We start from the raw sequence: 17,530 nt of genomic DNA, 5'->3' as shown, positions 1-17,530 counted from the left end.
GGCGGAAGAGTAAGACACGGAGATCACCTTCCTCCCCACAGATACACCAGAAATACATCTACACGTGGAACAACTCCTACAGAACACCTACTGAAGGCTGGAAGAAGACCTCAGACCTCCCAAAAGGCAAGAAACTCCCCCACGTACCTGGGTAGGGCAAAAGAAAAAAAAGAAAAAACAGAGACAAAAGAATAGGGACGGACCTGCACCAGTGGGAGGGAGCGGTGAAGGAGGAAAAGTTTCCACACCCTAGGAAGCCCCTTCGTGGGCGGAGACTGCGGGAGGCGGAGGGGGGAGCTTTGAAGCCGCGGAGGAGTGCACAGCAACGGGTGCGGAGGGCAAAGCGGGGAGATTCCCGCACAGAGAATTGGTGCCGACCGGCACTCACCAGCCCAAGAGGCTTGTCTGCTCACCCACGGCGGTGGGCGGGGCTGCGAGCTGAGGCTCTGAGGCTCGGGTTTCGGTGTCGGACGGAGCGCAGGGAGAGGACTGGGGTTGGCGGCTTGAACATAGCCTGAAGGGGTTAGTGCACCACGGCTAGCCGGGAGGGAGTCCGGGGAAAAGTCTGCACCTGCCGAAGAGGCAAGAGACTTTTTCTTCCCTCTGTTTCCTGGTGCGTGAGGAGAGGGGTTTAAGAACGTTGCTTAAAGGAACTCCAGAGACAGGCGCGAGCCGCGGCTAAAAGCGCGGACCCCAGAGACGGGCGGGAGACGCTAAGGCTGCTGCTGCCGCCACCAAGGGGCCTGTGTGCGAGCACAGGCCACTCTCCACACCCCTCTTCCGCGGAGCGTGTGCAGCCCGCCGCTGCCAGGTTGCCGGGATCCAGGGACAACTTCCCCGGGAGAACGCACGGCGGGACTCAGGCTGGTGCAAAGTCATGCCGGCCTTAGCCGCCGCAGGCCCGCCCCGCACTCCGTGCCCCTCCCTCCCCCCCCGGCCTGAGTGCGCCAGAGCCCCCGAATCAGCGGCTCCTTTAACCCCGTCCTGTCTGAGCAAAAAACAGACGCCCTCCAGCGACCTACACGCAGAGGCAGGGCCAAATCCAAAGCTGAGCCCCGGTGAGCTGTGAGAACAAAGAAGAGAAAGGGAAATCTCTCCCAGCAGCCTCAGAAGCAGCAGATTAAAGCTCCACAATCAACTTGATATACCCTGCATCTGTGGAATACATGAATAGACAACGAATCATCCCAAATTAAGGAAGTGGACTTCAGAAGCAAGATCTATGATTTTTTCCCTTTTCCTCTTTTTGTGAATGTGTATGTTTCTGTGTGAGATCTTGTCTGTATAGTCTTGCTTCCACCATTTGTCCTAGGGTTCTATCCGTCCATGGTTATTTTTAAAATTTTTTTCTTAATAATTAATTTTAATTTTAATAACGTTATTATACTTTACCTTCATTCTTTCTTTCTTTCCTTCCTTCCTTCCTTCCCTCCTTTAGACAACGAATCATCCCAAATTGAGGAGGTGGTCTCTGAGAGCAAGATTTATGATTTTTCCCCCTTTACCTCTTTTAGTGAGGGTGTATGTGTATGCTTCTGTGTAAGATTTTGTCTGTATAGCTTTGCTTCCAACATTTGTCCTAAGGTTCTATCCGTCCCTTTTTTTTTTCTAAATAAGAATTTTTTAATTCAATAACTTTATTATACTTTAATTTTTACTGTATCTTCTTTCTGTCTTTTTTCCTTCTTTCCCTCCTTCCTTCCTTCCTCCCTCCCTCCTTTCTTTCCTTCTTTGCTTCTTTCTTCCTTCCTTCCTTCCTTCCCTCCTTTCCTTCTTTCTTTCCTCATACTTCTACTAATTCTCTCTACTTTTTCTCCCTTTTATTCTGAGCTGTGTGGATGAAAGGCTCTTGGTGCTCCAGCCAGGAGTCAGGGCTCTGCCTCTGAGGTAGGAGAGCCAACTTCAGGACACTGGTCAACAAGAGACCTCCCAGCTCCACATAATATCAAACGGCGAAAATCTCCCAGAGACCTCCATCTTAACACCAGCACCCAGCTTCACTCAATGACCAGCAAGCCACAGTGCTGGACAACCTATGCCAAACAACTAGCAAAACAGGAACACAACCCCACCCATTAGCAGAGAGGCTGCCTAAAATCATAATAAGGCCACAGACACCCCAAAACACACCACCAGACGTGAACCTGCCCACTAGAGAGACAAGATCCAGCCTCATCCACCACAACACAGGCACTAGTCCCCTCCACCAGGAAGCCTACACAACCCACTGAACCAACCTTAGCCACTGGAGACAGACATCAAAAACAGCGGGAACTACGAACCTGCAGTCTGCAAAAAGGAGACCCCAAACACAGTAAGATAAGCAAAATGAGAAGACAGAAAAACACACAGCAGATAAAGGAACAAGATAAAAATGCACCAGACCTAACAAATGAAGAGGAAATAGCCAGTCTACCTGAAAAAGAATTCAGAATAATGATAGTAAGGATGATCCGAAATCTTGGAAATAGAATGGACAAAATGCAAGAAACAGTTAACAAGGACCTAGAAGAAATAAAGATGAAACAAGCAACGATGAACAACACAATAAATGAAATTAGAAGTACTCTAGATGGGATCAATAGCAGAATAACTGAGGCAGAAGAACGGATAAGTGACCTGGAAGATAAAATAGTGGAAATAACTACTGCAGAGCAGAATAAAGAAAAAAGAATGAAAAGAACTGAGGACAGTCTCAGAGACCTCTGGGACAACATTAAACGCACCAACATTCGAATTATAGGGGTTCCAGAAGAAGAAGAGAAAAAGAAAGGGACTGAGAAAATATTTGAAGAGATTATAGTTGAAAACTTCCTTAATATGGGAAACGAAATAGTTAATCAAGTCCAGGAAGCACAGAGAGTCCCATACAGGATAAATACAAGGAGAAATACGCCAAGACACATATTAATCAAACTGTCAAAAATTAAATACAAAGAAAGCATATTAAAAGCAGCAAGGGAAAAACAACAAATAACACATAAGGGAATCCCCATAAGGTTAACAGCTGATCTCTCAGCAGAAACCCTACAAGCCAGAAGGGAGTGGCAGGACATAATGAAAGTGATGAAGGAGAAAAACCTGCAGCCAAGACTACTCTACCCAGCAAGGATCTCATTCAGATTTGATGGAGAAATTAAAACCTTTACAGACAAGCAAAAGCTGAGAGAGTTCAGCACCACCCAACCAGCTTTACAACAAATGCTAAAGGAACTTCTCTAGACAAGAAACACAAGAGAAGGAAAAGACCTATAATAACGAACCCAAAACAATTTAGAAAATGGGAATAGGAATATACATATCGATAATTATCTTAAATGTAAATGGACTAAATGCTCCCACCAAAAGACACAGATTGGATGAATGGATACAAAAACAAGACCCTTATATATGCTGTCTACAAGAGACCCATTTCAGACCTAGAGACACATACAGACTGAAAGTAAGGGGATGGAAAAAGATATTCCATGCAAATGGAAACCAAAGAAAGCTGCAGTAGCAATTCTCATATCAGACAAAATAGACTTTAAAATAAGGACTATTAAAAGAGACAAAAAAGGACACTACATAATGATCAAGGGATCGATCCAAGAAAAAGATATAACAATTGTAAATATTTATGCACCCAACATAGGAGCACCTCAATATATAAGGCAAATACTAACAGCCATAAAAGGGGAAATCGACAGTAACACATTCATAGTAGGGGACTTAAACACCCCACTTTCACCCATGGACAGATCATGCAAAATGAAAATAAATAAGGAAACACAAGCTTTAAATGATACATTAAACAACATGGACTTAATTGATATTTATAGGACACTCCATCCAAAAACAACAGAATACACATTTTTCTCAAGTGCTCATGGAACATTCTCCAGAATACATCATATCTTGGGTCACAAATCAAGCCTTGGTAAATTTAAGAAAATTGAAATTGTATCAAGTATCTTTTCTGACCACAACGCCATGAGACTAGATATCAATTACAGGAAAAGATCTGTAAAAAATACAAACACATGGAGGCTAAACAATACACTACTTAATAATGAAGTGATCACTGAAGAAATCAAAGAGGAAATAAAAAAATACCTAGAAACAAATGACAATGGAGACACAACGACCCAAAACCTATGGGATGCAGCAAAAGCAGTTCTAAGGGGGAAGTTTATAGCAATACAAGCCCACCTTAAGAAGCAGGAAACACCTCGAATAAACAACCTAACCTTGCACCTCAAGCAATAATAGAAAGAAAAACAAAAAAACCCCAATGTTAGCAGAAGGAAATAAATCATAAAAATCAGATCAGAAATAAATGAAAAAGAAATGAAGGAAACAATAGCAAAGATCAATAAAACTAAAAGCTGGTTCTTTGAGAAGATAAACAAAATAGATAAACCACTAGCCAGACTCATCAAGAAAAAAAGGGAGAAGACTCAAATCAATAGAATTAGAAATGAAAAAGGAGAGGTAACAATTGACACTGCAGAAATAAAAAAGATCATGAGAGATTACTACAAGCAACTCTATGCCAATAAAATGGACAATCTGGAAGAAATGGACAAATTCTTAGAAATGCACAACCTGCCAAGACTGAATCAGGAAGAAATAGAAAATATGAACAGACGAATCACAAGCACTAAAATTGAAACTGTGATTAAAAATCTTCCAACAAACAAAAGCCCAGGACCAGATGGCTTCACAGGCAAATTCTATCAAACATTTAGAGAAGAGCTAACACCTATCCTTCTCAAACTCTTCCAAAATATAGCAGAGGGAGGAACACTCCCAAATTCCTTCTACGAGGCCACCATCACCTTGATACCAAAACCAGACAAGGATGTCACAAAGAAAGAAAACTACAGGCCAATATCACTGATGAACATAGATGCAAAAATCCTCAACAAAATAGTAGCAAACAGAATCCAACAGCACATTAAAAGGATCATACACCATGATCAAGTGGGGTTTATTCCAGGAATGCAAGGATTCTTCAATATATGCAAATCTATCAATGTGATAAACCATATTAACAAATTGAAGGAGAAAAACCATATGATCATCTCAACAGATGCAGAGAAAGCTTTTGACAAAATTCAACACCCATTTATGATAAAAACCCTGCAGAAAGTAGGCATAGAGGGAACTTTCCTCAACATAATAAAGGCCATATATGACAAGCCCACAGCCAACATCATCCTCAATGGTGAAAAACTGAAAGCATTTCCACTAAGATCAGGAACAAGACAAGGTTGCCCACTCTCACCACTGTTAATCAACATAGTTTTGGAAGGTTTAGCCACAGCAATCAGAGAAGAAAAGGAAATAAAAGGAATCCAAATCGGAAAAGAAGAAGTAAAGCTGTCACTGTTTGCAGATGACATGATCCTATACATAGAGAATCCTAAAGATGCTACCAGAAAACTACTAGAGCTAATCAATGAATTTGGTAAAGTGGCAGGATACAAAATTAATGCACAGAAATCTCTGGCATTCCTATATACTAATGATGAAAAATCTGAAAGTGAAATCAAGAAAACACTCCCATTTACCATTGCAACAAAAAGAATAAAATATCTAGGAATAAACCTACCTAAGGAGACAAAAGACCTGTATGCAGAAAATTATAAGACACTGATGAAAGAAATTAAAGATGATACAAATAGATGGAGAGATATACCATGTTCTTGGATTGGAAGAATCAACATTGTGAAAATGACTCTACTACCCAAAGCAATCTATAGATTCAATGCAATCCCTATCAAACTACCACTGGCATTTTTCACAGAACTAGAACAAAAAATTTCGCAATTTGTATGGAAACACAAAAGACCCCGAATAGCCAAAGCAATCCTGAGAATGAAAAAAGGAGCTGGAGGAATCAGGCTCCCTGACTTCAGACTATACTACAAAGCTACAGTAATCAAGACAGTATGGTACTGGCACAAAAACAGAAAGATAGATCAATGGAACAGGATAGAAAGCCCAGAGATAAACCCACGCACATATGGACACCTTATCTTTGATAAAGGTGGCAAGAATGTACAGTGGAGAAAGGACAGCCTCTTCAATAAGTGGTGCTGGGAAAACTGGACAGGTACATGTAAAAGTATGAGATTAGATCACTCCCTAACACCATACACAAAAATAAGCTCAGGGCTTCCCTGGTGGCGCAGTGGTTGAGAGTCCGCCTGCCGATGCAGGGGACGTGGGTTCGTGCCCCGGTCTGGGAGGATCCCACATGCCGCGGAGTGGCTGGGCCCGTGAGCCATGGCCGCTGAGCCTGCGCGTCTGGAGCCTGTGCTCCACAACGGGAGAGGTCACAGCAGTGAGAGGCCCGCGTAACGCCAAAAAAAAAAAAAAAAAAAAAAAGCTCAAAATGGATTAAAGACCTAAATGTAAGGCCAGAAACTATCAAACTCTTAGAGGAAAACATAGGCAGAACACTCTATGACATAAATCACAGCAAGATCCTTTCTGACCCACCTCCTAGAGTAATGGAAATAAAAACAAAAATAAACAAATGGGACCTAATGAAACTTCAAAGGTTTTGCACAGCAAAGGAAACCATAAACAAGACTAAAAGACAACCCTCAGAATGGGAGAAAATATTTGCAAATGAAGCAACTGACAAAGGATTAATCTCCAAAATTTACAAGCAGCTCATGCAGCTCAATAACAAAAAAACAAACAACCCAATCCAAAAATGGGCAAAAGACCTAAATAGACATTTCTCCAAAGAAGATATACAGACTCCCAACAAGCACATGAAAGAATGCTCAACATCATTAATCATTAGAGAAATGCAAATCAAAACTACAATGAGATATCATCTCACACCAGTCAGAATGGCCATCATCAAAAAATCTAGAAACAATAAATGCTGGAGAGGGTGTGGAGAAAAGGGAACACTCTGGCACTGCTGGTGGGAATGTGAATTGGTTCAGCCACTATGGAGAACAGTATGGAGGATCTTTAAAAAACTACAAATAGAACTACCATATGACCCAGCAATCCCACTACTGGGCATGTACCCTGAGAAAACCAAAATTCAAAAAGAGTCATGTACCAAAATGTTCATTGCAGCTCTATTTACAGTAGCCCGGAGATGGAAACAACCTAAGTGCCCATCATCGGATGAATGGATAAAGAAGATGTGGCACATATATACAATGGAATATTACTCAGCCATAAAAAGAAACGAAATTGAGCTATTTGTAATGAGGTGGATAGACCTAGAGTCTGTCATACAGAGTGAAGTAAGTCAGAAAGAAAAAGACAAATACCGTATGCTAACACATATATATGGAATTTAAGAAAAAAAATGTCATGAAGAACCTAGGGGGAAGGCAGGAATAAAGATGCAGACCTACTAGAGAACGGACTTGAGGTTATGGGGAGGGGGAAGGGTGAGCTGTGACAGGGCGAGAGAGAGTCATGGACATATACACACTAACAAATGTAGTAAGGTAGACAGCTAGTGGGAAGCAGCCGCATGGCACAGGGATATTGGCTCGGTGCTTTGTGACAGCCTGGGGGAGTGGGATAGGGAGGGTGGGAGGGAAGGAGACGCAAGAGGGAAGACATATGGAAACATATGTATATGTATAACTGATTCACTTTGTTATAAAGCAGAAACTAACACACCATTGTAAAACAATTATACCCCAATAAAGATGTTTAAAAAAAACAAACAAACAAAATGCAAAGTGAAGCAGCAAGTGCTGATGTAGAAGCTGAAGCAAGCATTCCATAAGATCTAGCTAAGATCATTAATGAAGGTGGGTACAGTAAACAACAGATTTTCAGTGGAGACAAACACAGCCTTCTATTGGAACAAGATGGCACCAAGGACTCTGATTGCTAGAGAGGAGAAGTAAATGCATGGCTTCCAAGCTTCAAAGGACAGGCTGACTGCCTTGTTAGGGGCTAATGCAACTGGTGACTTGAAGTTGTAGCCAGTGCTCATTTAACATTCCCAAAATTCTAGGGCCCTTTAAGAATTATGCTAAATCTACCCTGCCTATGCTCTATAAATGAAACAACAAAGCCTGGATGACAGTACATCTGTTTATAATATGGTTTACTGGATATTTTTGCCCACTGTTGAGACCTACTGCCCAGAAAAAAAGATTTCTTTCAAAATATTACTGCTCACTGACAATGGACCTGGTCACCCAGAATGCTGATGGAGATTTACAATGAAATTCATGTTGTTTTCATGCCTGCTAACATTATATCTATTTTGTAGCACATGGATCAAGGAGTAATTTCAACTTTCAAGTCTTAAATAAATTTCATAACTCTATAGCTGCTATAGATAGTGATTCCTGTGATGGATCTGGGCAAAGTTAATTGAAAACCTTCTCAACAGGATTCACTATTTTCAATGTCAGTAAGAACATTCATGATTCATGGGGAGAGGTCAAAATATCAACATTAACAGGAGTTTGGAAGAAGTTTATTCCAACCCTCATGGGTAACGTCAAAGGTTCAGATTTACAGTTCAGGAAATCACTACAGATGTGGTAGAAATAGAAAGAGAACTAGAATTAGAGCTGGAGTCTGAAGATGTGATTGAACTGCTACAATCTCATGATAAAACTTGAATGCATAAGGACCTGCTTCTTGTGGATGAACAAAGAAAGTGGTTTCTTGAGATAAAATCTATTCCAGGTGAAGCTGCTGTGAAAATTGTTGAAATGACAGCAAGGGATTTAGAATGTTACATAATTTTACATGAGCTAAGTTGATAAAGCAACAGTAAGGTCTGAGAGGATTGACTTCAATGTTGAAATAAGTTCTAGTATGGTATAATGCTGTCAAACAGTATTGCATGCTACAGAGAAATCGTTTATGGAAAGAAGAGTCAATTGATGTGGCAAACTTTATTACTGTCTTCTTTTAAGAAATTGCTACAGCCACCCCAACCTTCAGGAACTATCACGCTGATCAGTCAGCAGCCATCAATATTGAGGCCACACCATCCACTGGCAAAAAGATGAGACTCACTGAAGGTTCAGACGATGGTTAGTCTTTTTTTTTAGAAATAAAGTATTTTTATATTAAGATATGTACTTTTTTAGACAAAATTCTACAGCACATTTAATAGACCATGATGGAGTAAAAACTTTTATATTCACTGTGAAACTAAAAATTTGTGTGACTGGTTTCATTGCAGTATTTGCTTTACTTGGTGATCTGGAACCAAATCTGCGATATCTTCAAAGTATGCCTGCAGTAAAGGTAGTGGATCAACGATGTATAAAGCTACTATGAAGGTTAAAGATATAAGTAGCAAAGTAATCTATATCTAAAATAATTACAGTTGACCCTTGAACAACATGAGTTCGAAATGCATGGGTCCAATTATATATGGATTTCTTTCACTAAATAGTACAGTACTACAAAATCCATAGTGGGTTGAATCTGCAGATGTGGAATCGTGGATATAGAGGACATTAAAACAAAGACCAGAACAAGAGACAAAAAAGGGCATTACATAATGATAAAGGGATCAATCTAACAAGAGGATGTAACACTTGTAACTACCTATATACCCAATATAAGAACACTTACATACATAAAGCAAATAGTAACAGACTTAAAGGGAGATATTGACAATAACACAGTAACAGTAGTAAGGGACTTTAACACCACACTTACCTCAATGGATACATCATCCAGACAGTAAATGAAAAAGGAAACATTGGCCCTAAATGACACATTAGTCCAGATGGACTTAATAGATATGTATGCAGAACATTGCAAACCAAAACAGCAGAATGCACATTCTTTTCAAGTGCACTTGGAACACTTTCCAGGACAGATCAGATGTTAGGCTACAAAAAAAGTCTCAATAAAAGACTGAAATCATATCAAACATCCATTCTGACCACAACCATATGAAACTAGAAATCAATTAAAAGAAAACTGGAAAAAACACAAACATTTGAAGGTAAACAACGAATGAGTCAAAGAGATCAAAAAGAAAATTTAAAAAGATGCAACAAGACAAATAAAAATGGAAACAAAATGTTCCAGAAAGCTATGAGATCCAGCAAAAGTAGTAGGAGGGAAGCTTATAGTGATGAAGGCCTACTTCACGAAATAAAAAAAAATCTCAATCTAAACTTACACCTAAAGGAACTAAAAAAAAGAACAAACAAAGCCCAAAGTCAGTAGAAGGATGGAAATAATAAAGAACAGAGTGGAAATAAATGAAATAGAGACTAAAGAAACAACAGAAAAGATCAGTGAAACTAAGAGCTGCTTCTTGGAAAAGATAAACAAAATTGATAAACCTTTAGTAAGACTCATCAAGAAAAAAAGACAGAGGGCCCATATAAATAAGAAATGAAAGAGGAAAAGTTAAAAATGACACCACAGAATAAAAAGAAACACAAGAGATTATTATGAACAATTATAGGCCAACAAATTGAACAACCTAAAAGAAATGGATAAATTTCTAGAAACATAACGTTTCCAAGACTGAATCAGGAAGAAATAGAGAATCTGAACAGACTAATCACCAGTAATGAAATTGAAGTAGCAATTAAAAAAACCCCCAATGAACAAAAGTTCAGGACCAGATGGCTTCACAACTACAAAATATTAGCAAACAAAATTCAACAACATATTAAAAGGATCATACCTCATGATCAAGTGGGATTTATTCCAGGATGCAGGGATGGTTTATTAATACCCACAAATTAACCAATATGATACACCATATTCACAAAATCAAGCATTAAATTATATAATAATCTCAGTACATGCGAAAAAAGCTTTTGACAAAATTCAACAACCTTTTATGATAAAAGCTCTCCACAAACTGGGTATAGAGGGAATATACTACAACATAATGAGGGCCAGAGCTAACATCATACTCAACAATGAAAAGTTTAAAGCTTTTCCTCTATGATCAGGAACAAGACAAGGATATCCACTATCACCACTTTTATTCAATGTAGTACTGGATGCCCTAGCCACAGTAATCAGACAAGAGATAAAAGGCAACCAAATTGGAAAGACTTTCACTATTTGCAAGTGACATGATATTATTTAGAAAACCTTAAAGACTCCACACCAAAAGCTACTAGAACTAATAAATGAATTCAGTAATGTTGCAGGATAAAAAAAATCAATGTACTGAAATCTGTTGCATTTCTATACACTAATAATGAACTTTCAGAAAGAGAAATGAAAGAAAATAATCCCATTTACAATTGCATCAAAAATAATAAAATACCTAGGAATAAATTTAAACAAGGAGGTGAAAACTGTACCCAGGAAACTATGACATTGATGAAAGAAAATGAAGAAGACACAAATAAATGGAAACATACACAGTGCTCATGATTGGGAGTTAAAAAGGTTAAAACTTCCTGTTACAAAATAAATGTTATGTCAATAACCATATGATTTCTCTCATATGTGGAAAATAGAAGATAAACAATACAAAATAGATGAACAAACCAAACCAAACAAAAATAAACACACAGATACAGAGAACAGAGTAGTAGTTATCAGAAGGGGAATGTTTGGGGGAAGGTGAAACTGGTAAAGGGGATCAACTGTATGGTGACAGATGGAAACCAGATTTTTGGTGGTGAGCATACTGTAGGGTACACAGAAGTAGAAATATAATGTACAAATGAAACTTACCTAATGTTAGAAACCAATGTTACCTCAATAAAAAATAAAATAAATAAATGTCATGGGGATGTAATATATAGCATGTTGACTATAGCTAATAATACTGTACTGTATATTTGAAAGTTGCTAAGAGAGTACATCTTAAAAGTTCTCATCATAAGGAAAATAAAATTTTAAACTATATATAGGGTGATGGATATATAGCCTTATTGTGGTGACTATTTTGCAATATATACAAATAAAGAATCATTATGGTGTACATCTGAAACTAATACATTATATGTCAATCATAAAAATAAAATTAAAAAAGAAAACAATCTCACATACCATTGCATTAAAAAGAGTAAAATACTGGGCTTCCCTGGTGGTGCAGTGGTTGAGAGTCCGCCTGCCGATGCAGGGGACACGGGTTCATGCCCCCGTCTGGGAAGATCCCACATACCACGGAGCAGCTGGGCCTGTGAGCCATGGCCGCTGAGCCTGCGCGTCCGGAGCCTGTGCTCCGCAACGGGAGAAGCCACAGCAGTGAGAGGCCCGCGTACCGCAAAAAAAAAAAAAAAAAAAAAAAAGAGTAAAATACCCAGGAATAAATTTAACCATGTGGGTGAAAGACCTGTACAGTAAAAATCATGACACTGATGAAAGAACTTGAAGAAGACACAAATAAATGGAAAGATATTTTGTATTCATGGATTACAAGAACTAATATTGTTAAAATGTCCATTCTACCCAAAACAAACTATAGATTCAATGCAATCACTATCAAAATTCCAATGGCATTTTTCATAGAACTTGAATAATCCTAAAATTTAATGGAACCACAAAAGACCCTCAATAGCCAAAGCAATCTGCTGCCTCTGTACTGTGACTTGGGGCAGGAAAGAAGAACCTGGAAGCATCACAAACTTGGATTTCAAATTCTATTACAAAGCTATAGCAATCAAAATAGTATTATATTATTATAAAATAGACACAAAGATCAATGGAATAGAGAGCCCAGCAATAAACACATCTATATATGGACAATTAATTTATGGACAAAGTAGCCTAGAATATACAATGGGGAAAAGTTGGTCTCTTCAATAAAAGCAAAAATAAATAAGTAGACTATATCAAACTAAATTTCTGCACAGCAAAGGAAACCATCAGTAAAATGGAAAGCAATCTACCGAGAAAATGCTTCCAAATCCATTATCTGATAAGGGATTAATGTCTAAAATATACGAAGAACTCGTAGAACTTCATAACAAAGAAATCAAACAATCCAATTAAAAAATGGGAAGAGGATCTGAGTAGGTATTTTTCTAAAGAAGACATACAGATGGCCAAGAGATACATGAAAAGTTTCCCAACATCAACTAATCATCAGGGAAATGCAAATCAAAAATTATAATGAGAGTCTGTCATACAGAGTGAAATAAGTCAGAAAGAGAAAGACAAATACCGTATGCTAACACATATATATGGAATTTAAGAAAGAAAAAAAAAACGTTATGAAGAACCTAGGGGTAAGACGGGAAATCAAGACACAGACCTACTAGAGAATGGACTTGAGGATATGGGGAGGGGGAAGGGTAAGCTGTGACAAAGTGAGAGAGTGACATGGATATAGATACACTACCAAACGTAAAATAGATAGCTAGTGGGAAGCAGCCGCAGAGCACAGGGAGATCAGCTAGGTGCTTTGTGACCACTTACAGGGGTGGGATAGGGAGGGTGGGAGGGAGGGAGATGCAAGAGGGAAGAGATATGGGAACATATGTATATGTATAACTGATTTACTTTGTTATAAAGCAGAAACTAACACACCATTGTAAAGCAATTATACGCCAATAAAGATGTAAAAAAAATTATAATGAGATATCACCTTGTACCTGTTAGAATGGCTATTATCAAAAAAGAAGAAATAATAGTGTTGGTGAGGATGTGGAGAAAATGGAACACTGTGCACTGTTGGTGGGAATGTAAATTGGTGCAGTTACTATGGAAATGTGTATGGATGTATCTCAAATAATACAAAATAGAACTATCATATGATCCAAGAATTATAGTTCTGGGTATTTATCCAAAGAAAATGAAAACACTAATTCAAAAAGATATCTGCACTCCCATGTTCATTGCAACATTATTTATAATAGCCAAGACATGGAAGCAAACTAAATGTCCACTGGATGAATGGATAAAGAAGATGTGGTATAGGAGAGAGGAATGGCCAAGAAAGTGGAGCGGGAAGATCCTGAGCTCACCTCATCCCACGGGTACATCAAAATTACAACTATTTACAGAGCAACTACTGATGAGAAAGACTGATACGCTAACAGAAAAGATCTTCTACAACTAAAGATATAAAGAAGAAACCAAAATAAAACAGTAGTAGGGTAGGAAGGGCAGAAACACAATATAGTCAAGATCCATACCTCCAGGAGGACTACTCACAAAAGGGAGAATAATTGCAAGTACAATGCAGCATTTCTCCCCAAGGAGAGAGGCGTCCAAGCCCCACATCAGACTCACCAGCTCTGGGGGTCCTACACCAGAAAGAAAAGCCCCCAGAATGTTTGGCTTTGAAGGACAGTAGAACTTACTTTCAGGAGACCCAGAGGGCTGTGATAGAGACTCCACTTTTACAGGGTGCACACAAAATCTCACACACTCCAGGACTCAAGGCAGAAGCAGTAATTTGAAAGGAGCCTGGGTCAGACCCACCTGCTGATCTTGGAGAATCTCCCAGAGAGGAAGGAGGCAAGTGGAGCTCACCCTGGGGATAGACACTGGAAACAGCCATTTTGGGAGTTCATTATACCACGAGGACACTAGTGCTGGCAAGTGTCATTCTCGAGTCTTCCCTCTAGCTTATCAGCCACAGGACCTGGTCCTGCCCAACAGCCTGTCAGGAGCAGTTCTGGAATGTCTCAGGCCAAGGAGCTAGCTGAGCAGGGACACAGCCTTACTCACCAGTAGGCCAGCTGCCTTAAGGCTTCCTGTGCCCACAGCCACCCTGTGAACTGGCCCCAACCGCCAGAGGACCCAGGACCTGGACCCACCTACCAGTGGGTCATCACCAACTATGGGATCCCCCAGGGTCCTGCAACCAGAGACCCTGCGAACAGACTTTGCCCACCACTGGGTTGGCACTAGCCTCAGGACCTGGCCTCAATTAGTAGTAGTCAGACACCAGACCCAGGATCACTACAACCCTGCAGCCTGCCATGTCAGGACCCAGCCCCACCCACTCAGCTCTGGGACACCTTGGGCCTGTCAGCCAGCTGGCCTTGGATCTGGCTTTGCCCACCAACAAGCTGACACCAGCTTTAGGACGTGCCAGAACATGCAGCCAGCCATGTCAGGAAACAGCCCTGCCCAACTAGTAGGCCCACACTAGAACTGGAACCCTGGCCCTGCAACCTGCCAACTCCAAACATTGCTCTTCCCACCAGGGGGCAGCACTAGCCCTAGGATCCCCCAGGGCCCTACAGCTAGCCATCTCATAACACAGCCCTGCCTACCAGCAGTGGGTAGCCTCCACACAAGGCAAGGCCTGTCAACCAACCAGATGAGGGGCTAGCCACACTTACCAGACCACCATGCTTAATCAGCTCAGCACAACAGGAGGACCTACACAGTCACATAGGGGTCTCCCTGGAGCATACAGCTCTGGTGACCAGAGGGGAGTGCACTACCAGAATTCATCACAGACATAAAGGGAGAAATTAACAGTAACATAGTAATAGTAGGGGGACTTAAAGACCCCACTTATATCAAGGGATAGATCATACGACAGAAGATCAATAATTAAACACTGGGCTTAAATGACACATGGATTGGATGATATTAATAGATATATATATATAGAACATTCCATTCAAAAGCGGCAGGATACGCTATCTTTTGCAGTGCACATGGAACATTCTCCAGAATAGATCACATGCTAGGCCACAAAAAGGTCTGAGTAAATTTAAGAAAACTGAAATCATATCAAGAATTTTTTCTGGCCACAATGCTATGAGACTAGCAATCAACTACAAGAAAAAAAAATGCAAAACACACAAACACATTTAGGCTAAACAAAACATTACTGAACAACCAATGGATAACTGAAGAAATCAAAGAAGCAATCAAAAAATACCTGGAGCCAAATGAAAGTGAAAACACAATCCAAAATCCTGGGATGCAGCAAAAGTAGTTCTTAGAGGAAAGTTTATCGTTATACAAACCCACCTCAGGAAACAATAGAAATCTCAAATAAACAACCTAAACTTACACCTAAAGGAACAAGAAAAATAACAACAACAACAACAAAACCCTCAAAGTTAGTAGAAGGAAATAAATTTTAAAAAATAGAGCAGAAATAAATGAAATAAAGACTGAAACAAAGCAATAGAAAAGATGAATGAATATAAGAGCTGATTCTTTAAAAAGATAAACAAAATTAATAAAAACTTACAGTCTCATCAGGAAAAAAAGTGAGAGGGTGCAAGTCAATAAAATCAGAAATGAAAACAGAGAAGCTACAACCAACACCACAGAAATGCAAAGCATCGTAAGAGATTACTACGAACAACTGTACATCAATAAAATGGACAACCTAGAAAAAATGAACAAATTCCTAGGAAAGTACAATCTCCCATGACTGAACTTGGAAGAAATAGCAAATATCAACAGACCAATTACTAGTAATAAAATTGAATCAGTAATTTAAATAAAACTCCCAACAAACAAAAGTCCAAAACCAGATGGCTTCACAGGGGAATTCTACCAAACATTTAGAGAAGAATTAACACCTATCTTTCTCAAACTATTCCAAAATATTGCAGAGGAAGGAGCACCTCTAAACTCATTTTACAATGAGTCTGATACCAAAACCAGACAAAGATGCCACAAAAAAGTAATTACAGGCCAATATCACTGATGAACATAGATGCAAAAATCCTTAATACAATACTAGCAAACTGAATTCAACAATATATTAAAAGAATCATACACCACAATCAAGTGGTATTTATCCCAGGGAGGCAAAGGTGGCTTGATATTCATAAATCAATCAGTGTGATACACCACATTAACAAACTGAAGGTTAAAAATCATATGAGCTTATCAATAGGTGCAGAAAAAGCTTTTGACAAAATTCAACATCCGTTTATGATAACAACTCTCCAAAAGGGGTATGGGGGGACATCCAACATGCATGGACCTAGAGGATGTTATACTAAGTGAAATAAGTTAGAGCAAGACAAATACCACATGATTTCACTTATATGTGGAATCTAAAAAACAAATGAATAATCATAACAAAACAGAAACAGGGTTATAGATACAGAGAATAAACAGGTGGTTGCCAAAAGGGAGGGGAGGGGGTTGCAGGGACGAAGAAAATATGTGAGGCAGATTAAGAAGTACAAACTTCCAGTTGCAAAGTAAATGAGTCAGGGGTATGAAATGTGGGGAACATAGTCAATACCTATGTAATCTTTGTGTGGTGAAATACTGTAACCTGACTTATCCTGTTGATCAGTTTGAAATGTATAGAAATACAGAATCACTGTTGTGTAACAGGAACTAACATAGTGTTACAGGTCAACTATACTTCAAAAACAAACAACCTCACAGAAAAAGAGATCAGATTTGTGGTTACCAGAGGTGAGGGTTGTGGGGAAACTGGATGAAGGCAGGTAAAAGGTATAAACTTCCAATCATAAGATAAAAGTACTAGGGATGTAATTTACAACATGATAATAATTAACACTGCTCTATGTTATATATGAAAGCTGTTAAGAGTTAATCCTGAGAGCTCATCACAAGGAAAAATATTTTTCCTCTATTTCTTTAATTTTTTATGTATATGGATGGATATTCACTAAGCTTATCGTGA

Source organism: Pseudorca crassidens, chromosome 3 (assembly GCF_039906515.1).
Source record: "Pseudorca crassidens isolate mPseCra1 chromosome 3, mPseCra1.hap1, whole genome shotgun sequence".
Lineage (NCBI taxonomy): Eukaryota > Metazoa > Chordata > Mammalia > Artiodactyla > Delphinidae > Pseudorca > Pseudorca crassidens.
The sequence above is the reverse complement of the archived record's forward strand: the minus strand, read 5'-3'. Positions refer to the sequence as shown.